Here is a 24,290-nt window from a genome sequence, read left to right as displayed (position 1 = left end):
ATAAATAAATAAAATCTAAAAAAAAAACAACGAAAGAAAGAAAGAAAGAAAGAGTTATTGGTAGAGAGAATTAACCAAAATGCTAAAAGAGGGGTAGCAAAGAGAAGGGTCATGGAGTGAGTATTCAAACTTTATTAGAAGCAGAAGATATTCATTGTTCTTGCTTCCAAGAGGGTCTTCCCTCTTATTCTCCTCCTATAACCTCTATCTCCTGAAAACCTTAACTAGTAAGGGTTTTATTGTGTCTCCACAAAATTTGTATGTTGAAGTTCTAACCCCTAGCACCTCATATTGTGGCATATTTGGAAACAGGGTTATTTCAGATTTAATCAGTTAAAATGAGGTCATATGGGAGTAAAGTTAGTCCCTAACGCAATAGGACTGGCATCCCTTGGACACAGAGACATGTGCACGGAGAGAACACAACACAAGGATGAAAACAGAAATCGGAGATTGTCAGCAAACCCCAGAAGCTAGGCAAGGGAAGTAGAAGAGATTCTCCTCACAGCCCTGAAAGGCACCATGCCTGCCAACACCTTGATCTCAGGCTTTTAGTCTCCATAACTGTGAGACAATAAATAATTTCTGTTGTTTAAACCACTCAGTTTGTGGTATTTTGTTACAGCAGCCCTAGCAAACTAATATGCTACCCACGCACCCATGTGGATGTCACCTTCTCCTGGAAGCTTTTCTCTTGCAGCCCCTCCTAAATCTTAATCCCACCTTCTCCCCTTTGGGCCCTGAGAGCACGGTCCTCTTAGAACAGGCACCGTACTCACTTGTGCTACACTTACGTGTGCCCCTGTCTTCTCTCTCTGGTGGACTGGAAGCTCTGGTCCAGTTCATCATTGTATTCCTGAAATTAACACAGTGCTTGGTACAGGACAGGCATTCAACCCATGTTTGTTGGATAGAAATAATTAAAGGAAAAACTGATAAAAGAACAAAGCCTATAGGAAAATGCTCATGGTCAGTGGTACATAAAAATCATTTTTCTTTCATATGAAGAGCTGCCTTGAGTCTCAATTATTTGGCACCTACTTTCTGACAGGCATTGTGATAGCACCCAGTAATGCAAAGATGAAGCAGATATAGCCCACAGTTAAAAGAACTTACAGGCTGTTAAAGGACATATTCAAGTAAACAGTCACACTGTAATGTGGTAGTAGTAGGTTAGAATGCAGCATAGGGTTAATTCTATGGGAATTCCAAAGCAGAAGTGCCTGACTGGTCTAAGGATCAGGATGAGGGGGGATGGGAAAGCAGTGGATGGTCAGGGACAGTGACAGCTGAGCTGGGACCAGGACTGGGCCTCCCCACTCTTTTGGAGGTGACTGTGAACACACAGGCCTAGATGGTGGATCTTAGTTCTCCCAGCAATGTTTATTTGAACAATGCAGCATTTCACTGAATAGCAGGTGATTGAGCATGAATTTACAGAGAAAGGATCGGTAGGTGGCACCTTTAAAAAACAGCCACCTCCTGCAGTCAGTGGTTACCCCAACCAGGAATGAGATCTGAAAAGGCAGCAGCAGGAGGGATGGTTACCATGAGTTTGCAACAGACTGGAATGCAGGTCAAGAAAGTGCAAGACAGAAGACAAGGAGCTGCCACTGAGAAAAGTTCATAAGGAATCAACCCAGTTCTTCAGAAAGGGTTCCTTGGGACACATTGCTCTGCAGACTCCTGACACTCAAGAATGACCATTCCTCCCTCATGCTTGCAATCTTGGAAGCTACCCCATTTAGCAGATAATCACACCATGAAGCAATGGCCCCTCCTTTTGCCTCTATCCCACTGTATTCGTTTGTTAGGGGAGCTATAACAAAGTACCACAGACAGGGGGCTTAAACACCAGAAATTTATTTTCTCACAGTTTCAGAGGCTGGAAGTCCAAGATCAAGGTGTTGGCAGTGTTGGCTCCTTTTGAGGCCTGTCTCTTTGGCTTGTAGATGGCCTTTTTCCTGTGTCTTCACATTGTCTTCCCTCTATGTCTGTCTGCATCCTAATCTGTTCTTACAAGGACACTGGTCATATTGGGTTAGGGCCCACCCACATGACCTCATTTTATATCAATTACCTTTCTAAAGCCCCCATCTCAGATTCTGGGGTACTAGGGGTAAGGACTTCAATGTATGAATGGAGAAGGGGACATGATTCAGCCTATAGCATCCACTGAAACAGGCACTTTTGTTCTGTGTTAGACTAAGTTTTCTGTTCATGAGGAGTTTCAGAATTCTGAGTGGGGAAAATTATCTCCCTGAGGTGTGCTAGTATCCCTTTAGAAGAGGTAAATGCTCTCTCAGATAACTAATGGAGCCTGGAAGGACAGGTCCTGTAGAAGGCAGACATAGATTGATGAAGTTTAATAAAGCTTGAGCATCAAGTTCTGCCACTATGAGTCCTAGGAGCTATAGACTATTTATAAGGAGAGAAAATGCATGACCACTATCAAGAAGCATTTCTAGATAAGTATTTCCAATAAATTGGCAAATAGATTTCAAGTAAAGAAATCTGAATATCCAGGTCTCCTGTAATGTATTGTGATTACGTTTCATGTTCTTAGTAAGTATTTACTTTTATACCAAATTGTTGTATTCACAATTTTGTATTCTTTCTCTCAAGCTTCAGGGTCCCCCTCAAAACTAGATCTGCCCCATAGAAGATGAAACAGATGAAATTCTTTCTCATAGCTTGGACATTGAAATGTCCAAAAATCTAGGGTGGATGGGCAGAGTTGGGGTGTTAGATATGCTGTCTACTAAGGAGAAGCAGGAGAGGGTTGGAAAGTGAAAAACTCAGGCAAAATGTGTTTTATCTCTGGAAGTCAACAACAGTAAGGCAGAGTGGACAGTACCGATACACTGGTGCTATCTATTCTTCATGGAACTTATCTACCTTTGAAGTATTCAGTCTGGGCCTGATAGTCATGCTAAAAATTTCCACTGTAAAGACACAGAGGAAAAAAAAAAAGCTTTCACTGGAAAATAGTTAAAAAGCTCTAAAATTATTTTTAACAAGAACTAAGAGACTCTTTTTCCCAGCAACTGAATTCCCAACTCATCCAAACCAGACCTTTGTAAAATCAGAGGTGACACACAGAGGACCATACAACTCATGTTTACCAAAACTGGCCTGGCCTATACCAGGGAATAATCCCGGCTGCACAATATGCACCATGCCAACTGCCAGGCTTAGAGGCCCCAGACCACAAGACCTATGCAAAGGAAGCTGCACTGCCTTACATCAAGCCTACTGGGATGCAAAAATCTCATTCTCCTCATGTTATTTTGCATTCTAAATGCCAGTCCCTCTAACTATGGCTCCATTATTCCTGGACAATGGGTTTACATTTGGACTTTTAACTTGTGGTAATTACATCTCACCCCTCATTTTCAGTTTGGGGACTAGCTGAGAGTCAGACATGGCTGTCAGAGAGATGAAGACCAAACATCAGATGTATTACTTAAAATAACTAGATAGGAGGAGGTGAATAAGATGGATAGTCGTGGTGAACTATCTATTATTTCCTCTAAACTTCAATTTACCCATAAGCAGAGTAGACAACTCATGCCCAGCCAACCAAGTTGCCCTGGTAATCTGGCCACACAGCAAAGAGAAGACCCAGAGATACTCTCTTTGTGGGTGGACACATCTGAAAGAAATTGAATTTAGGAGGAGCTGAACCAAACTGTCTGCTTCCAAACTCACCCATTAGATAAATCATGTCCTCCCTATGGGAAGAAGTGAGTAGAGACAGGAGGGCCCCTCTGGCCAGAACAATGGACACAGGGAGTGGAGGCTTCCATCACACAGTATGGGCAACAAATATCTCATAAACGTTTAAAAAAATGTTTTGATCTTTAGATCAAGTAACTGAACGTTCAAAAATATATCAAAAGAAGATAATCAGTGATAAAAAGTTATGTACCAATATCCTCATTTTAACATTAGAGCAGGACAAAAGTCAAAACAATAAGGAAAAAGAATAGTATGTCTCTATTAAAATGTTTTCTAAATGTTTTTAATAAAATGAAAGACATTCATGTTGTAATGGTGAATTTTTTAAAAGGCAACAAAAGTGCACTGCAACATAATCTCAACACATGTTTTTTAAGTGTTTCCACAGAAAAAATAAAATGGATAAAAAACATTACATAGGTGTATTTTTCTTATATCATTACATATTTTTCAAATGTTCTACAAAGAGCAAATATTATTAATATGATTAATCAGAACAAGATTATTTCTTCAACTTGCCCAGTGTATCCAATCCACGATGTTTACTATGTATACAAATTTCATAAAATAAAGGAATATCATACTTAAGTATCACTCTTCAGTCATGGGTTATACAAAAAGAAACCTAAACCCGTATAGCACATGACTATATAGACAACAGATATCAACAAAAAGCCAAAAAAAAAACCCAAAAAAACAAACCAACAAAACAATAAACAAAAAACAAAAAATAGCACATTACCGTAAAGACAACAAATACCCATATTTCTACAATATAAAATAGAAAACATATACTTTATCCTACTGTTGTAATCTACCTAAAAAGATGAGGATAAATACCTAATATACCTATTGATTCTAGCAAAACTAATCAATGATCAAATAAAATACTGTCTGTGACCAAAAGCAATATCATTTTTTAAAGATTTTATTTTATTTTATTTATTTTATTTATTTAGAGAGAGCGTGAATAGGAGGGGCAGAGGGAGAGGGAGAGAGAGAACTTCCAGCCGACTCCAGGCTGAGTGCAGCCCAACGCAGGGCTCAATCCCACAACCCCGAGATCACGACCTGAGCCGAAATCAAGAGTTGGACGCTTAACTGAATGAGCCACCCAGGAGCCCTTCAACATTTATTTGTTTGTTTGTTTGTTTGTTTCATTTAAATTCAATTAATATATAGTGTATTATTAGTTTCAGAGGTAGAGTTCAGTGATTCATCAGTCTTATATAACACACAGTGCATATTACATCACATGCCCTCCTTAATGCCCATCACTCAGTTACCCCATCCCCCCACCCACCTCCCCTTCAACAACCCTCAGTTTGTCTCCTATGATTAAGAGTCTCTTATGGTTTGTCTCCCTCTCTGATTTTGTCTTGTTTTGTTTTTCCCTCAACATTTAATTATACATGATTAGGGTTGCCAGATAAAATAAAGTCTGTTCAATCAAATTTGAATTTCAAATAAATAACTTTTTTATTATAAGTATGTCCTTTGCAATATTTGAGAGCCCATGCAATATTTGGAACATACTTACACTAAGAAATTATTCATTATTTATCTAGAATAACAATTTAATTGGCCACCCTGAATTTTTATTTGCTCAATCTGGCAATGTTGTTCATGAAATCATTTCAGAAAGCCACGTTCTCTCCCCTAAATATCCATTACTCTAGTTCCAGCAGGGGCTAGAACAACTGAATTGACCAGAAAGCACTCATCAAACGAAAACTAGAGCTTTCTAATTCAGAGGGAAACCCTCCTAGGAAATTCACCTGAACGGCTTCCATGCTTCTAAAACTTGTGTATACGGCACTATAATTGCCTTTGCAAACTTCTCCCCATCCCCATTCTTGTTGCAAGTCCCAGGGAAACAAGAGCAGCAGGGAATCCAAGTGCCCTCATTTCCCAACTAAATACTAAATGGAATATGTAAGAGCCGGCCATCCTCCCCCCACCTGAGAGCCACCCCGCTGCACTGCTGCTCCATGCAACAGCTGCAGGAGGGTGGTCTGCACCAGCAGTGGTTCCTCTGCAAAGCACAGACACCAGAGAAGCCAGGGATTGCCAGGGCAATAGCTGTCATCATTGGAAGAAACAAGGAAGACACTGTGTGGCTTCCTTCTTATTCCAGACATGGTTATCATATATTGTGATCAGAGTAAAATGGAGGCTGAACAAGGACAGGAAGAGCACTTGCACAACTGATGTATTATTATCCTGTGGCTCTTATTCCATTGTATGAACAATAAATACAGATATGGAGCACAAGATGCAGTTATTCAAACCCTCTCTATCTCACCTATAGATAAGAACTCAATCTCCAAGAAGACTTTGGTAGCCAGGTGGCTCTCTGGATCCTTTGTTAAGTGCTGGCCCCAAACCCCAAAAGATTTCTACCCATTGTTTGGTGCATTACTTCTAGGAAAGTTGTTTTAGAGGAAGATCAGCAATAATACTGAACTCTGAGAACCACATCAGCAGGAGCAGGAAGGAATCCGGCAGAGGACCTCCAAAGAGGACAAGTTCTGCTGTCTGACCTTTTAACCAGATGACCCACCATGCCAACAGGGACTCACAAGGGCAGCTGCAGGTTCCTCCCTGGGTAATCTGCCCTCTCCTTAATTCTCTGAGACCTTCCCCATCCCAGCAAGGAGGTTTTATAGCCTAGTGTAGAAAGTGACAAGGAGACAAGTAGACAGCAGCTTGGTTAACTCCTGCTGTTCAATCACAAAAATGGCCCTAAGACTCAAGCTAATAAATTATACATTTATCACCCTGCAATTATACATTTATTCACCCTGCAACTGTCCTATTCACCTACAATTGTCCAGCACACACAAAGTGAGGATAAGCACCAATGTCCAACAGTTTGAAATCTATACTATTGGCCCAGTGCTGTTTGGATGCAAACCAAGAAATAAAAAACATGCTTTTTGTATTCTAATTCTTGTAACTTAAATATCATTTGCTTTCAAAACGATTTATGTATATGTGTGTGAAATTCATATTTTGCTGCAAAGCCAACGTTATCTTCATGTATGCATAGCATATTTTCTTTTAGCTCTTTCCTCTGTAATACTATATACTTTAGTTATATGTCATTTGCCTTAAGACCCTGTGAAAACCCTGTTTCCAGGCTTCTCAGTTGAAATTTTCTTACCTATCTAGGCTGATTGTCTCCAAATGTCCTGTGGCTGGAAGCTACCATACCCAAAGGAGCAGAATGCTGAAGGAAATCATTCCTCACCATTAAGAATATGTTCTATTCTCATCTTCCCAATCTTTTTTCACTGCTACTGGCAAAAAAAAGAGGCATTATTCCATTAAGGACAATAACCAGCTGGCTTTGAAAATCCTTAAGACATTGAAAGGACATTGACATTGAAGACATTGACATAAGACATTGAAGTGTTCTCAACAGAACACTTCTAATAACCATTTGCGAATCAGCCTTGCTCTTAGAGACCCTAAATGTCCAGGCTTTCCATTGACACAGGCACCCACCAGTTTGCTTCTTCCTCCCTGAATCTGTGTGAGTGTGAGGTGGCAAAGAATCTTTAATTCATCTTGGGTTATCACTCTGTAATGTGAATGGACAGCATCTAAAGTAAGATGACTCTATCAGGCTGCTTTCCCTTCACAGACATGAAAGTGGGGTTAAGCTACTATATATCTGTACCAGGAAAATAAAACTCTATTGATGTGCATTGTGAAAGGACCACCTCCCTCCTTCAGTACCGTGTTGGGGTGGGGAGTGGTCTAGAGAGAGAAAGCCTGGTTGAGTCCCTGGCTTCTACTTGCCAGAAGGACTGAAAGGGACTTTGCCTAGTGTGCGTGTCAGCTTTCTCATCTATAACACAGGAATGAAACCCTGCCTACCTTCTAGGCCCATTGTAGGAAATGAGTGAGATGATGTGAGCAAAAATATTCTACAAACTGTAATGACCCCAATAACTGCAAGTTCACAACATTTGAGCTCCAGTTACAGAGGAGAGTCAGTCTCTAAGGATTCGTCTCAAAGCAAGGGCAGAAATGGTCACTTGAAAATAATGCTTTTATTTTAATCTAAGTGTTTTAAACAATGTATATCTGCACCAAGCAGATATGTTACTCTGGGGGAAAAAACAGCATGCTGGTATTTTCAGTTTGTTTATTTTATGCCACTCCTACAGAATAACACAGCCCTTCTCTCCATAAAAGCCTTTCCTGATCAATAATGTGTTTAACCTCAATGTTAAAGAGGTATTTAAATTAGCACATGATTCTCAAGTTCCTTCTCCCAGAGAAGTTCCACAGAGTAACCTTCTAAATATTGCTTTTGTCTGGGCCAAATCAACTTGAGATGCCAGAAATACATTACCCCAAAGCTGCATTATAAGACAGTGCCATCATAACAAAATGGTGAAAACCAGAGCAGTTTTTTATTAATAACAGCAGAGCCTAATTTCGTTGGTTTTAATTTACCATTTTTACATTTTACTATGACATTATCCAGATATAAATTGTTATGATGAGAAGCTATTCACTAGGGACAAAAAAAAAATTACAACTCTGCTTTTAAAAAAAGACTTTGCATATATCAGTGAAGGACACACTAATAAAGATTGGTCTGGAACATTTCTCTTTATGACGATTGACTTATCAGCAATAGTTACTGCCTCAGAGTTGGAAATTACATAATTGCGAGAAACTGTAGATATTTGACTTGGCAAGAACCTTAGGTTTATCTGATTTATTTTTGTAAGAATTGGGCCCTGTGGATATTTAGAAATGTTTAATGAAAGAACAGTAGAATATAAATGAAACAAGCAAAAATCCTCTTTTCAAAGGCTTCATTTAACTCCATCGTCACTGTTGTGATAACACAAATAAACCAAAGACAAACCTTTGGTGATGGCATTGGGGAAAAGCACTGGTTTAAATTAAAACATTATGAGCTACTAACATCTGGACAGTTTCTCCCTCTTCATAATCATTCTCGTCCATTCTCTGCCTACTATTTATCAGTGGGCACTGCATAATGTGACATTGAGCTTTCGAACACATGCACAGTAATGAGCACAAAACACGACGGGGCCATATTCATGTGCAGGCATGTTCTGACCTCTGCACTTGGGAAAGAGGCCATCTCTTGGAGACAGAGACAGAGAGAGACATGGAGAGAGAGACAGAGAGACTGAGAGACAGAGAGAGACACGGAGAGACAAAGGCAAGGGTTTTGTTAACCCCAGGCTGTTCTCCTGCCTTTGGATCTCCAGTGACTGGTCAATGCTTATTACAAAGCTAATTCTCACAGAGTGCTTTGTTGTAGAATTGAAGCAAATGAGTTACATGGATGGACCAACTGGATATAGTAAGAAAAATCAGAACACAAAGACCTGAGTTTTGCTCCGGCTGTATCATCAACACTGTGTGACTTTAAGTAAGTCCTTTCTTCTTTTTAGGCCTTGATTTCCTCATCTGTAAATTGAGTTCATTTTGCTTGATGGTATCTGAAATATCTCAAGTATCATCTACTCTATTAACCCAATTTTTTTCAGAAGCTTACTGTCCCACCAGAAATGTCATACTTCCTCCCCAGTACAACAAACTGTTTGTATTCACCACTATATTTACTCACTAAGTTGACTTATTTTGGCAATGGCCCCCCAACAGAACTTCATCAGTAGCTAATTTTTCTGTTCTGTTCTTCTTGATTTCCCCACCTAACATTGCTCTGAAGCATCCAAGCGGTGGTAGGCAGAGTCACATAGCAAAAAAAAGTTCACGTTTTGGAGTCAGACCAATAAGAGTTTAGGTTTTGGTCCCTTTATTTTCTCAGAAAGTTATTTAGCTACCATGAAACTTGAACCTACAAAGTGAGATTCCTATTTCCTTCATCACAGAGTTGTTGTAAGGCTAAAATAAGAAAACACATAAAGCAGTCATTTGGACCTACCAGTTTCTCAATATTATGTTTTTGTTTATAATCCACCTGCTACCTTGCAGATCCATTTTAGAAATGTCTATATTTCCCCTCTTTCCCATCCCACAGCTTCACATTTTGAGATCAGGCCCAGCAGTGAACGGGTTAAGCAGACCCTAAAGGAAGGGAAAGCTACCCATTTCAGAAGTTAGTCATTTATCCTTCATTCCTTTAGAAACATTTATTGAGGACCATGATGAAGCAGGACAATACCATGCATCAGAATACAAAATATAATCAAAGTGTTGTAGGAGAGACAACATATAAATGACAAAGTGTCATGTAATATGTTTGATAACAGAGGGATGTACATGATGATATAGAAGCACGAAGGAGCATCTGAATCTGGTTAGAGTTGCCCCTGGCTCGGTAGTTTCAAATTTCTCTTGTTTCCATTAGTAAAAGAGGAATATAGTGCTGGGTTAAATACTCTCCCTCTTGAGGCTATTTTTTAAAGCAGGATAAAATATTATAAAAAATTGACTCCCTCCATAGGAATATAAGTAATGGGATTTTAGTTGAATACTTATTTCACAGATACCTATGCATATAAAAGGATTATTTTAAGATCCATTTGTACATTAAAACATATCAAGCTTGTGGTTTTCTCATCACTATAAAAATGTTCATGCACACAAATACTTCAAATGTCCTTAACATCTTTATATACTCAAAGTCATAAGAGTAGCAAAGTTTCTCACATTAGAATATTATTCAGATTTAATAATGAATAACTATCACATAGAACAAGTCTCTTCAATGATCCAGTTGCTAACTGACTGGCAAAATGAGAACTCTAATATAATACTTAATATAAACACAGTAAGTGTTGACTCTGTTTTTAAATATCTTTTTCAATAAAAAAGACCTAAGTTCTTTTTAGATCCTTTGTATTTTATCTTTCATTATCTCTTGGGTAGTAAAATAATGGTTGTAGCATGTCAAAAGTTTAAAATTTTGTGTGGAAGCTATGTGGAGGTAAGAAATTGGGGCAAGAAACACTAGAGGCAGGGAGACAAGGAAGAAGGCTCTTAATTTATTTAACAAAACTATACTTGCACAGTGTTATGAGTTAGCAATTCTAAAGCTATCTTATGTATACTTCAAAGTTGAGGAATAAATATGCTGGGGGGAGCTGAAAGAAGGAAGTTACAAATATGAACGGAAGGTTAGACTGAACCCTGCAGAGCTGGATTGTGATTAGAGATATCAGTATCAATTCATGGTTTTTAATATCATAGACAGGTAGGTAGACAAACAGATATGTAAATAAACTTAGGTGTGTGCATGTACCTCTGTGTGTGTGTGTCGCATAGCCCATCCACTGGAAGGGCCTAGCAGCAATGACATACTAGGGGCAACAAGCCACTTAATGCCTACATATTGGTTTCTATATACTATTGTCCACTAAAAGGAAATAAAACTCTAGAGAAATAGCTGATTCCAGGGATGGAAGAGAAAGAGTACAAGGTAAATCTACAGAATTCTGTTATTCTCAAAAGTAAGAAAGTGCTGAAGAATCATGGGGACATTTCAAAGGTATATAGGAAGCCACTTGGATGGGTTCCAACTAGCTAAAATCTGGGACAATATGAGCACCTAAAAAATATGATAACAAGGAATTACATCTATTGAATAAAATAAAAATCTGAGTCCATACATACAGAAATGAGTAAATGCATGAAAAGAGAATGCACTTTATTAAAGTAGAATGCCATCTAATAAGTAAAGAAGGAATGGAACTAGAAAATCATCAGTGAAGCTAAAACTAGAGGTGAAAGTTGGTGAGGATGGGATATTTGCAGTCTCTCAATGTATCTCCTTGCAATTACACATTACACACAAAGGGGCGATTAACAACTTCACTATGGAGAAACGTGGAAGACACAAATTCAACCAAATCTTCAAACTAAAATCACCAATACTGGGACAAACTGACATTGTGATCCTCCTAATGAGATGCACTTAGAAGGACACAATATTGTGTCAGTGACATTATTCCAAAAATAAGTTACCTGAATCTAATAAAAAGGAACTGTCAGGAAAACCCAAACTGATGAGCATTTTAAAGAATATTTTCTGGGGCGCCTGGGTGGCTCAGTCGTTAAGCGTCTGCCTTCGGCTCAGGTCAGGAACCCAGGGTCCTGGGATTGAGCCCCGCATCAGGCTCCCTGCTCTGCGGGAAGCCTGCTTCTCCCTCTCCCACTCCCCCTGCTTGTGTTCCCTCTCTCACTGTGTCTCTCTCTGTCAAATAAATAAATAAAATCTTTAAAAAAAAATTAAAAATAAAAAATAAAGAATATTTTGCTAATAATTTTCAAAATGCAAGGTCAAAAACAAAACAAAACAAAAGGAGAAAGGCTGAAGAATTGTACCAGAGATAGAAGATTAAAAAGACATAAAAACTAATGTAACATGTGATTCCGGATTAGATCCTGAACAAGAAAAACGATAACTATAAGAAACATTATATTGTGACAGTTGCCAGACAGGAATAGAAACTCAGGATTAGATAATAATATTATATAAATGTTAACTTTCCTGATTTTAATAACTACATTGTAGTTATGCAAGAGACCATCCTATCTTAGTAAATGCACACAAGTATTTAGGGGCATAAGGGACACAGTTTCTCCAACTCTCAAATTGTCAAAAAAAATTTATCTATCTATCTATCTATCTATCTGTCATCTACCTATCATCTATCAATCTATCTATCTATCTATCTATCTATCTATCTATCTATCTATCTATCCAGAAAGAAAGAATGAGGAAGAAAGGGAGAAAGAATTAAATGGGATAAAATATAAACAGTGAATCTGAATGAAAGGAATTCAAGAGTCCCTTTTACTATTTACTTGTCTGTAAATTTCAAATTACTATGAAATCAACTATATCATGCATTTACTCAATGAACATAATTCTGGATCTCAATCAGTTCCAGATTGAGTAAAGAATTTATACTACTACATGAAACACCTTGTGCTGGTAGAGATATTTACTGGCACTATGGTGACCCAAAAGAAGAAGTGGTCACTTCTGCTTGGGGAAATCAGTGAACCTAGTTCAGAAGTTCCTCTCAGAAGTGTTGAGGGCTGGAACCAGAGGAGGGGACAGATTCAAGAGATATTATGGAGTGGAATCAATAGAACTCAGTGACCGGATGAATGGCAGGATGGGGGAACTAGAAGAAGCTTTGCATGCCTTTTGCGTTCCTGCTCAGGTAACAGAGCTCACTGGGATAAGAAACACAGGATGAAGAAAAGATTTGATAGGGAGAGAATAAATCCAATTTTGAACACAATGAATCATCAGGCATGATCATCAGGCAGGAATGACACCTCTGTTTACTTAGAATAGCCTCTGTCAAGATATCAAGTAGACTAACTAATCACTGAGGACATTTGGCTGAGAGTTGGAAAATCCCAAATAAGTACAATGTCATTCAAGCCTCCCATTGGTGGAAATAGGATCGGGGTCCAATTTAGGGTCATAGAAAGCGCCTCCTCACACGCTAGTCTGACCTCTGACACAGAAAGTCTTTCCAAGGGACACAATGTCTTTACACTTGTGTTTTTTTGTTTTGTTTTGTTTTTCTAACTCATCCTGGAAACATTTACTTCAAACATTGTACAAGGCACTGGAGATACAGAGATGATTAATTCATAGGCCCTGTCCCCCAAGGTTTATCATGGACTAGTGGAAAATAAAAATAATTATAAATTGGTGTGCTTAGGATAGAGCCTGCACAGGATGGTGTGGAAGGGACCAGAGTATGGCAGTGAACATGCAATTGGGAGCATGGCTGCTTTTGAAGATATTAAGGAAGTCAAGCTAAAAGATGCTAAGAGGTGACCCGACCAAATGTGACAGGGAGGAAGAGGTAGGGGTCTAGGATAAGTTCAGGATGGATTTTACCTGAGCTACTGGAAGGATGGTGGTGCCATCCACCGGAATAAGAACACAGGAGTAGAAGCAAGCTTTTTGGTTTCAATGAGGAGGATGAAGCAGCCAGGAGAGGGGACTAACTGGAAAAGAAAGGAGAGGCTATTAATCTCAAAGCCAAACTCCAAAAAACTGAAAAAATTGTCACGAATGCCAATTTTATCCCTATGCATTACCAAAAATATCGAATGCAAGCTGGACTGGACTTGGGACTCTACTCTGAGCTGTGCAGCACAGATGGACATTCATCACTGACCTATATTTTGCAATATCGAGGGGGAGCACCTCTAGAAACAAGCTGCTTGCTCCTTAAATAGCAAACATGCATATTTTCTTACCAGGAAATCACACAGACCCCAAATCTAAAACAAGCCAAAGGAAAACAAAGAGACAAGCCTCCTAGTCTCCTGTTCATGAGACCCTGAAGTTCAGGGCAAGGCCTTCTCTAGGTGGTCACGGGGTCCAGATAAAATCCTCCCAGAGCCCTGAAATTTGTTTATGCAGGTGAATCAGGAGGCAGGGGCCCTGGGGAGAGGATGGTTACCGAGTGCCTGCTCGGTGCCAGGCACTGGGCTTCACCCTTCATGTTCCTTGTTTCCTGTCTCTCTAGGAGGTCAGTATTATTATCATTCCTATTTCACAAATGAGGAAACAGGCTGTGAGGTTAAGCAATTTGCAGAGGCCCCTGGGCAGTGGCAACACTAATGTTCAAAGCCAAGCCTGCGGATGACAAAGCTGTTTTTTTTCTCAGCAATGTGTTGCCCGTCTCAAGGAGGTAAGCGTACTTGCTGGGAGCTCCTGGTGGCTGGAAGGAAGCACGTAGGACTGCAGCCTCTGATGTGGGAAACAAAGGCAGAAGGAAATGGAGATAACATTAAATGTCCTTATAACCTGCAGCCCATTGACAAATACCTGAGGCCGGCAGAGTGTAACGTTCCTCCAGAAAGCTCCCAACTGTCTTAATTTTAATGCCTTGCTAGAGGCTAAAATAAGCTTGATTTGAGAATAGCAAGGTCTCCAGTATCCTGTGAGTCTTCTCTAGCACATGGAATTCCTCTTGGAACTTCCCTTACTTTTACTTCCCCCAACCCCAAAGTATATAATCAGTTGTTCCTCACAATCCTGGGGCAGTGGCTCTTTCTGCCCATGGGTCCCCATGCTTTAATAAAACCATCTTTTTGCACCAAAGATGTCTCAAGAATTCTTTCTTGGTGGTCGGCTCCCGACCCCAAGAACACTACTCCAAAAACTCCATCACCTCCACACAGGAAATAACTTGAGGACAATGTAGGGGCGGTATGATGAACGTGTATATGGGTAGGTGTCTCATCCATCCCTTTTTTGTTATTTTCTTTCTTTTTCTTTCTTTCTTTCTTTCTTTCTTCCTTTCTTTTTCTTTCTCTTTCTTTCTCTTTTCTTTCTTTCTTCCTTCCTTTCTTCCTTTCTTTCTTTTTCTTTCTTTCTCTTTCTTTCTTTCTTTTTTCTCTTTCTTTCTTTCTTTCTTTCTTTCTTTCTTTCTTTCTTTCTTTCTTTCTTTTTCTTTCTTTCAGATAATCTAATAGAGAAAGCCCCTTAGTCCCTACAGTTCCTCTCAGCTGATAAAGTCCTGAAGGTCTCAGGCTTTGTTCTACTCAAAACTTGTCTCTGGAAAACAGAAGCATCAGAACATCACACAGAATGAGACAGCCCAGACGGCTGCTGTGAAATCCGGTACACGTCCTCCTTCCCACACGGCAGTTCCAGGTGCAGCACTTATGTGCCGTGAACATGAGGAGGGCACATACTGAAGTCCTATTTAGCACTTGGTTCATCTGACCGGCATGCAACAGGAAGCTGGGTAATTTTTTTTTTCCCTTGGATGAGGCATAGCAAGCTGATTAATGATGTGAGGGAGAGTGGGCTAAGGAGGGGAGTTCTACAAATGTTCCCTTTCTGAGAGCCATAGCAGGCCTGGGAAAAGAAAGGTGTGCATTGTAAGGGGGTGGCAGGCAGTATTTGGCTAATTAGGGTTTGGTTAATGCTGGTGAGTGTCGAACATTCCTGCTAATGGCTGTTACTAATGGGAGAAATGGGATCATTTGTTAACTTTACTTAGGAAAGTGAGTGTGGAAGGCAGGATGGAGAAAAAAAGGTGAGCATGGCCCATTCTGGCTAAGCCAAATGAAAAGTGGAAAAAACTCCTCATGATTTTCTTTAAAAAAGCAAGACCCCGATTTCACACAGGTACCAAGCTCCCTCACCTTTGTAAGAAAGTGGTCACCAATTTCTACTTCACCTACCTGCTTTTCAGGCCCTTTGGCCATTTTCCAATTGACCTTTCCTCCCTGTTCAACATGCAGATTTTTAAATGGAAGTTGTCTTGGAAGCATGTGTTATTAAGACCTTACTGTGAACTGTGCTCTGTGCTTTGACTTGCATGATTTCATTCAAGTTTTACAACACAATTGTGAGATGTATATATGCATCTAATTCCTATTTTACAGATGAAAAGATTGAAGCCCAAAGCCCTAATCTATACAACTAAATGGCACTTTTATTCTATAAGGCCTTATGTTTTATAGAGCATCTTTACCTTTAAGACTCCCTCAGGATAATCTTTAAAACTTATTTTCTAAAGTACAAGTGTTTTTCTTCTTTTTAAATTCTTTCCCAATCCATCTGACACATTCCATTCCAGTGTCCTACAGAAAGAGTTTCTCTGGCCTTTTGAATTCACAGTAACCCCTGAGTCATGTGGGTAATCAAGATGGACTGACCCAAGAAATATGAACTTGAAAAACAGCTTATTCTTCACTAGTGAATTCTGACTGGCATACTCTCTTCTCTGTATAGTCTTCCCAGAACTTGTACGTTGCAGCCATGACCTACGTAGGTGGAAGGCTGACATAAGTCATCTGAGCAGAGCCTAGTATATATGCACATTGGCCTCCAGTCAATATTTTGAACAAGGAATTTCCACTTATCAGCTTTCAGCAAGAGTACTCTGCATATACACTATGAATAGCGTTGATATGATGAGAAGCTGCTCCTTAATCATGTTCTCAGACCTGTAAAGACATGGTCTCATCCAATAGGGTTTATATTTAGAAATATGAAGACTCATTCTTTAGACCACTGAATTAACTGCATAGGATTTCAGATTGACCTGCTGTATTGGAGAAGTTTCCTAGAGGCAGGTAGGACTGAGAATCTTGATTCTACCAATTGTCAGTTTTGTGACTTGGACAAGTTACTTCACTCTGCTTGCTGGTTGAAAAGTAGTAAATAGTATAAAATGTGTAAAGTGTCTTTTAATTCCTAAAGATTTCAAACTATCCCTATGGCAGCAGCATCCCAAAAGGGGAAAGAAAAAAAGTAGTCACTGCCAACCTTTGAAGACCTAAACACTTACACAGTGTTACTTCCCCAGAATTATATTAGATAAAGCAAGTCATGGGTAGGCCTGAATTCAAGGGGTGGGAAACAGACTCTACTTCCTGTTGGGAATGGCTGCAAAATAATGTGCAAGACTCAGTCAGACACAGAACCAGGAACTCTGAGCCAAACATACTATAGGTATTGCCCATGTATTTCTCCCTAAAAAACCCTCAAACTAGGTGTTATACACCCATTTTATAGACATGAAAAACAAGGCTTAGAGACATTAAGAACTTATCTGAGATTAACCAAGTGGTTACTAGCAGATATGGATTTTAAATAGAGGTTTTACTCCAAAACCAACACTGATAACTTAGATACATACTTTATTTTTTTATTTGTTTAGATTTTATTTATTTATTTGAGAGAGAGAGAGACAGAGATAGTGAGAGAGAGCACAAGTGGGGAGGAGAGGGAGAGGCAGGCTCCCCGTAGAGCAAGGGGCCCGATGCAGGACTTGATCCCAGGACCCTGGGATCATGACCTGAGCCGAAGGCAGATGCTAAACCGACTGAGCCACCCAGGTGCCCTAGATACATACTTTAAAGGCCAATCATGAGCAATGCTTCCATTTCTATAGGAAGGAGCTAAGAAAAATATATTACTTTATCTTTGCATTTAGTTTTTAGGACTATTCCAAAGAAAACATCTTGAGTATATAAACTCTCTATTTAGGTGTCAAGGTGCTCCCAAGTCTGTTCAATGCCAGCCTCAACAATCTATAGAGGAGTGTCCACCACTCCTCCAAAAATGTCCAAAGACATGAATCCAAGGAACTTAGAAACAGGCTCAAACAACTCTTCATATATTACTTTTCCCAGCCCATATTCTCAAAAAGTAGGAAATGTCTTTAAATCAAGTGCCAAGAGCAGCCCTGGTTAGGCCATGTTCCCAGAGATAGATGATGTCAGTTAAAGGAGTGTTGCAGGAGATATTCTAAGATGACTCCTCCACAAAAAAAAAAAAACAAGAACAAAAACAAAAACAAAAACAAAAACCTTCATCTTTGAATAATTCCCTTCCCTTTGAGTACAATGGGACATGGCAAAAGGGATTTTATAGCTATAATTAAGGTTACTCATCAATTGACTCTGAGTTAATTGAAAAGGAGATTATCCAGGTGGGCATAACCTAATCATGTGAGTTCTTTAGAGAAAGGCAGAGAGATTCAAAACATGAGAGGAATTCAACCAAAGCAGGTTCTCCATTAATGAGATGGAGAATGTGGGGCAAGAATCTGAGAATGGCCTCCAGGAGCTGAGAGTAACCCTTGACCAACATCCAACAACTTGGACTTCAGTCCCACAATCACAAGATACTAGATTCTGCCAACAACATAAATGGGCTTGGAAGCAGATTTTTCTCCAGAGCTTCCAGATAAGAGCCCAGCCTGGCTGATACCTTAATTTCAGCCTTAGGAGACCTTGAGCAGAGGTCTCAGATGAGCCTATCTAGATTTCTGCTTTGCAAAACAGTGAGATAATAATTTGACATTGTTTTAAGCTGCTAAATGAGTATTTGTCATATAGCAGTAGAAAATGAAAACAGAAAGCTGAACCAAGTGGCAGAGGTTGATAAAAAGACTCTTGCTTAACTCACTGAAAAGATGGACTTGACCTAAAGGTAATGGAATAGAAGAAGGCCTAGTGTTTGAGAAACAATGCAGAGAGAAAAGAGATGTAACTTTTTAAGAGCCTGAGATAAGGAAGAAGGAGAAGTCAAAGACAACTGGGCTTTCTAGTTTGAGAGGCCAGGTTTGTAAGGATGCTGCTGCCTGGCCTTTTGTAGAGCCTGGGGGCACTGGACAGTGGAATTTTTAAGAGCTCCTAAGTCATTCTAACATGCAGTCAAGCATGTGAACCTATGGCTTGGATTGTTCCTTTCCGGCCGAGGCTGGCAGAAGAAGGCACAGCTATTGCTTGCCAAATGCTTGTAGCCTAGCCAACAAAACATGGCTCTGCTGAACAGAGGTGAAGCCCCTTCATGAGTAACTGGGGGTCTGATGGGCCCATCAAGTCGCAGTTTCACTGACGGTGGGTTTTACTAAAACAGATAAAATTTAAGGTAAGGAGAAGACTATTTGAACTGGTTAATGTGGAATCAGCGGGCTAGCTAGAGCTGTACTCTGAGTAGTAAAAATTCCTAACTATTCTAGTGCAGTGATTATCAAAGTGTGGTTCTCAGATCAGTAACATCAACTTATCTAGGTACTCTTTAGAAATTCTTGGGCTCTAATCCCAACCTAATGATCACAAACCCTGCAAATGAGGCCCAACAATCTGTGAATATTTTTTTTAATTAAGTAAACTTCTTAAAAATTTTGAAATAATTATAGATTCATAGGCAATTTTAAGAAATAATACAGAACAATCCCATCACCCTTTGCCCAATAGATCCCAATGGCAACATCTTGCAAAATTGTAGTACAGTATCACAGTCAGGATATCAACATTGATACAATCAAGTTAAAAATACAGAGTTCGACTGGGTATTTACACCAAAGATACAAATGTAGTTATCCGAAGGGGCACATGCACCCCAATGTTTATAGCAGCAATGTCCACAATAGCCAAACTATGGAAAGAGCCTAAATGTCCATCAACAGATGAATGGATAAAGAAAATGTGGCATATATATGTATACACACACACACACACACACACACACACACACACACACAATGGAATATTACGCAGCCATCAAAAAATTGAAATCTTGCTATTTGTGGGGCGCCTGGGTGGCTCAGTTGTTAGGTGTCTGCCTTCGGCTCAGGTCATGATCCCAGGGTCCTGGGATCGAGCCCCACATTGGGCTCCCTGCTCAGCAGGAAGCCTGCTTCTCCCTCACCGACTCCCCCTGCTTGTGTTCCTGCTCTCACTGTCTCTCTCTGTCAAATAAATAAATAAATAAATAAATAAATAAATAAATAAAAAGAAATCTTGCCATTTGCAACGACGTGGATGGAACTAGAGGGTATTATGCTAAGTGAAATAAGTCAATCAGAGAAAGACAATTATCATATGATCTCACTAATGTGTGGAATTTGAGAAACAAGGCAGAGGATCATAGGGGAAGGGAGGGAAAAATGAAACAAGATGAAACCAGAGAGGGAGACAAACCATAAGACACGCTTAATCTCAGGAAACAAACTCAGGGTTGCTGGAGTTGAGGGGGCTGGGAGGGATGGGGTAGCTGGGTGATGGAATTGGGGAGGGTATGTGTTATGGTGAGCACTGTGAATTGTGTAAGACTGATGAATCATGGACCTGTCACCCTGAAACAGACATTATATGTTAATAAAAAAAAATACAGACTTCTTCCACCATCATAAGGATCTCTCATGTTGCCCTTTTGTAACCATATCCAATTCCCTCTTGCCCTCATCTACTTCTGAAACCCTGGCCACTACTGTCCCCATTTCTATAACTTTATCATTCAACAATGTTATATAAATGGAATCAAACAGAATATAACTTTTGGGGATTGGCTTTTTTCACTCAGTATAATTCTCTGGAGAGTCATCCAGGTTGTGTGAATCAACCATTTGTTTCTTTGTATTGCTGAGTAGTAGGGATGTTTGTGTAACCATTCACCTACAGCAATCTTGTTTCAACAAGCCATCCAGGCAATTCTGATGCATGTTTGTTTTTGAGAACCACTGATCTCTAGACAAAGAACTTAAAAAGATAGGGAAGAAAAAAGGCATTTTTCTACTTCCACTTCTTACTCACTGATCTTATGGGTCTTCTCAGACGTATGGGAAAGCACTTCTTTTCATCTTCACCACTACTGTTAACACACTACTCTCTATCCTGCTTATGGTTGCTATGCATTTCTTAAGGGATCGATGTATTTATTTAAGAAATATTTATTATGGTACCTCCTAGTAACTGTTCTAGGCACCATGAAGACAGCATTGGAAAAGGTATACAGGTCCCTGCTCATGAATAATTTCCAGGACAGTGAGGCCACAGGAGACAATAAAAAAAGTCAGGTCAAAATAAATGCCATCTGATTTCAGCCCAACCAACCCGATGTGGCCCTCTTAAACACAGCTCCAACATGAGCACTTGGATTCTGATGGGCCCATCCAACTACATGTTTGAAACTACTGGTCACTGTGGAAAGATTTTATACTAAGGAACTTTACTTTAGCTGAGAAAGAAGATACTCAGGAAAATATTATTCATAAGAGAAAAATCCTGGAGATACTCCAAATATTCAATAGTAGGGAAATACTTATGTAAATTGCAGCAGACCCAATCTAGAGCATATGGAGTCATTAAATTGATGATTACTCAGACCAAGTAATAGCATGAAAATACCTGTGTCTAATATTATATAGAAAAAAATCAAGATACTGAGTTATATATACTATATAATTCTAATACTATTTTACAAAGGAAGAAAGATTAAACTTCAAACAAATGGATGAGAAAACTTTGGAAGAATATAATTGTAATTATGACTATCAGGATACTAAGTTCACAGATGCCTTCTTTTTTTGAACTTTCTAATTTTCACTAAATTTCATTATCTTTGAACCTACCTATCTACATACGTATAAACATTTTAAAATATAGTAAATCTTGACATTCTGACATGTTAGTGACTTGTGTGTCTTTACACTCAGAGAAGAAAAGCTATGAAGGCAATAGAGCCACTTTCCACAATATTAATTTCAATAGATCAGGGTGGACATGATGAAGAAAAAGATTCTTCAGAGTCTTCCCACTATACTAGTGCCTAGTTGTATTACTCAATATGCATCCTACATTATGAAAATCTGGCTAAAGGAGAGTTTACTAGTGTCCCCAGAAATTTTGCATAATATCACAACCTCACAAGAAAACAAGAAATAGCAGAAGGATGGCCAAGTAGGAATCATGTCCCACAAATGACTCTGCAATGTCCTCTTAGCTCTGTCAAGGGAATAGGTATATTCCTCTCAGTAACCATGGCAAGAATCAAAACACATTTGCCAAAAATAGGTGAGAATGCCTATTTAGACATGTTTGTGGTATTCTACAATGTCTTTTAAGTCTTTTATGGAGCTCTTTTTTTAAAAAAAAAAATTTTATCCACAGCTAGAACTGACAATGAAAATTTCATTATAAAAACCAATTTTGGGTGATCTGGGAAGGGTGCATGACAATGTCAGAACTTTGCAGCGTCTTCGCTTTATTACCAAGGTTGAATTCATGGAGAAACAAATCCAAGACAACAGAAGATGTGTTGCTGTGATGGTTAATTTTATGTAACTGGACTGGGCTAAGGGATGCTCAGACAGCTGGTTAAACATTATTTGGGGTGTGTATATGAGGATGTTTCTGGAAGAGATTAGCATCTGAATCAGTAGACTGGTAAAGAAGATCCACCCTCACCAAGGTGGACAGACATCATCCAACCCACTGAGGGTTCAAACAGAGCAAAAAAGGTGGAGGAAAGGTGAATTCTCTCTCTCTTCTTGAGACAAAACATCCGTCTTCTCCTCGTGCCCTCAGACATCAGAGGTCCTGATACTCAGACCTTCAGACCCTGGGGTATAAACCAGTGGTCCCTCAGGTTTTCAGGCCATTGACCTTGGATTGGGAGTTCACCATTGGCTCTCCTAGTTTTCAGGCCTTCAGATTCAGACTGACTCATATCACTGGTTTTCCTGGTTCTCCAGCTGCCTTAGGGCATATTGTGTGACTTCCTAGCCTTCACAATCACATGAATCAGTTCCCATAATAAATGACTTCTTATATAGCTATATATCTCCTATTGGTTCTGTTTCTCTAGAGAACCCTAACACAGAGGCCAACACGTATGTGTAGTTTTCAGTGCTCAACAACAAAGTTAATAATCAGAAGATAATGAAGAAAAACAAATCAGGAAATCTGAAAAAAATACAAATTTAATATCAACCTCAGCACTCAGAACAAAATGATATATTTAAATCTCAGTACATAAAATAATTCAAAACACTCATGAGGCTCATATTCTATCCTAGGCTGTGTGTTATGGGAAAAAAACAATAATCAAGGAACTTAGTGAATATATGGGTGCTGATTTACATGGAAGAGTCATGGAAAGACCAGAAGCAAAAGCCAATCTTGGCTGTAGACTAGAAGGACCAGTCAGAAACCAAAGACTCTTTCATTCCCTCATCTCTGCAAAATCTTCTTCCTGTGTTTTATAGAACACAAGTCTCAGAGCTCTCCAGCTTTTGTTCCTAACTGCTACTCTAACTTCCCGCTTCCAGTCTGCCCTCCTTGCTCTTTCTCCACAAGTAGGCCTAGAGTTTAGGATATGGGAAGAATCACCAAACTGACATTTGATTGATTATATATGTATATGAACAATAAGTATTTTTAAACTTCTGTTCCTACAACCAGATTGCATTGGAGATTGGAAATTTCTATTTGAACTCTCTAGTATAGATACAGCAGAATTATGAATAAAACAGTAATAGCTAGTATTTATTAATCACTTATAAATACCAGGCACTGTCTTAAGTACTTCATACTAGCTCAACCATCACAACTACCATTTGATGTCGATACCATCATTTTCTCCATGTTGTAAATATGGAAATTGAGATTTAGGAAGATTAAACACACTTGTTCAGGATCACAGCGAGATATTGGCAGGGGCTGGATGCAGGGGACCAGTGGAGAAAGAATTCAAACCCAGGTCCTCTAAACTTGAGCCTGCATGTTTCACTTTCTGGAAGACCCCTTGGAGAACTTTGCTTAAAGCTGTCAAAACCTTCTGATTTTCAAACAAAGTTATCAACTCCAATTAAAAGAGGTGGAAATCTGCCTTAGTTTGTGATGATTTGACCAACTCAGGCTTGTATGTGAGTCTCTTATCTAAAGCTTGGGTGAAGATAAAATCAGAGCCATAAAATGTATTACATTAGTAGACCCTGTAAACCAGAGCTGGGGGCTGGATTTTACATATTTTCTGTGTGTACACAAGAGGGACAAATGTGTGTTTAAAAGTTCAAGGATGGGGCAAATGGCAAGGAAGGCAGTGAAGGTATCATTCTACTACACTGTATCTGGCCATAGGGAGAATGCTTTGAATTTGTGACATAGAAATGGCCTTGGCATTGTGAAAGAAACATCCAACATTAAAGCTAAAAATAAGTCTAAACTCCATGTCTAGAATGAAATCTCAGCTGTCAAAAATAGTCCTCAGATTGCAAAAAGTTCTCCAAAATCTGTCA

This window comes from Phoca vitulina, unplaced genomic scaffold (assembly GCF_004348235.1).
Source record: "Phoca vitulina isolate PV1807 unplaced genomic scaffold, GSC_HSeal_1.0 scaffold42, whole genome shotgun sequence".
NCBI lineage: Eukaryota > Metazoa > Chordata > Mammalia > Carnivora > Phocidae > Phoca > Phoca vitulina.
The sequence above is the reverse complement of the archived record's forward strand: the minus strand, read 5'-3'. Positions refer to the sequence as shown.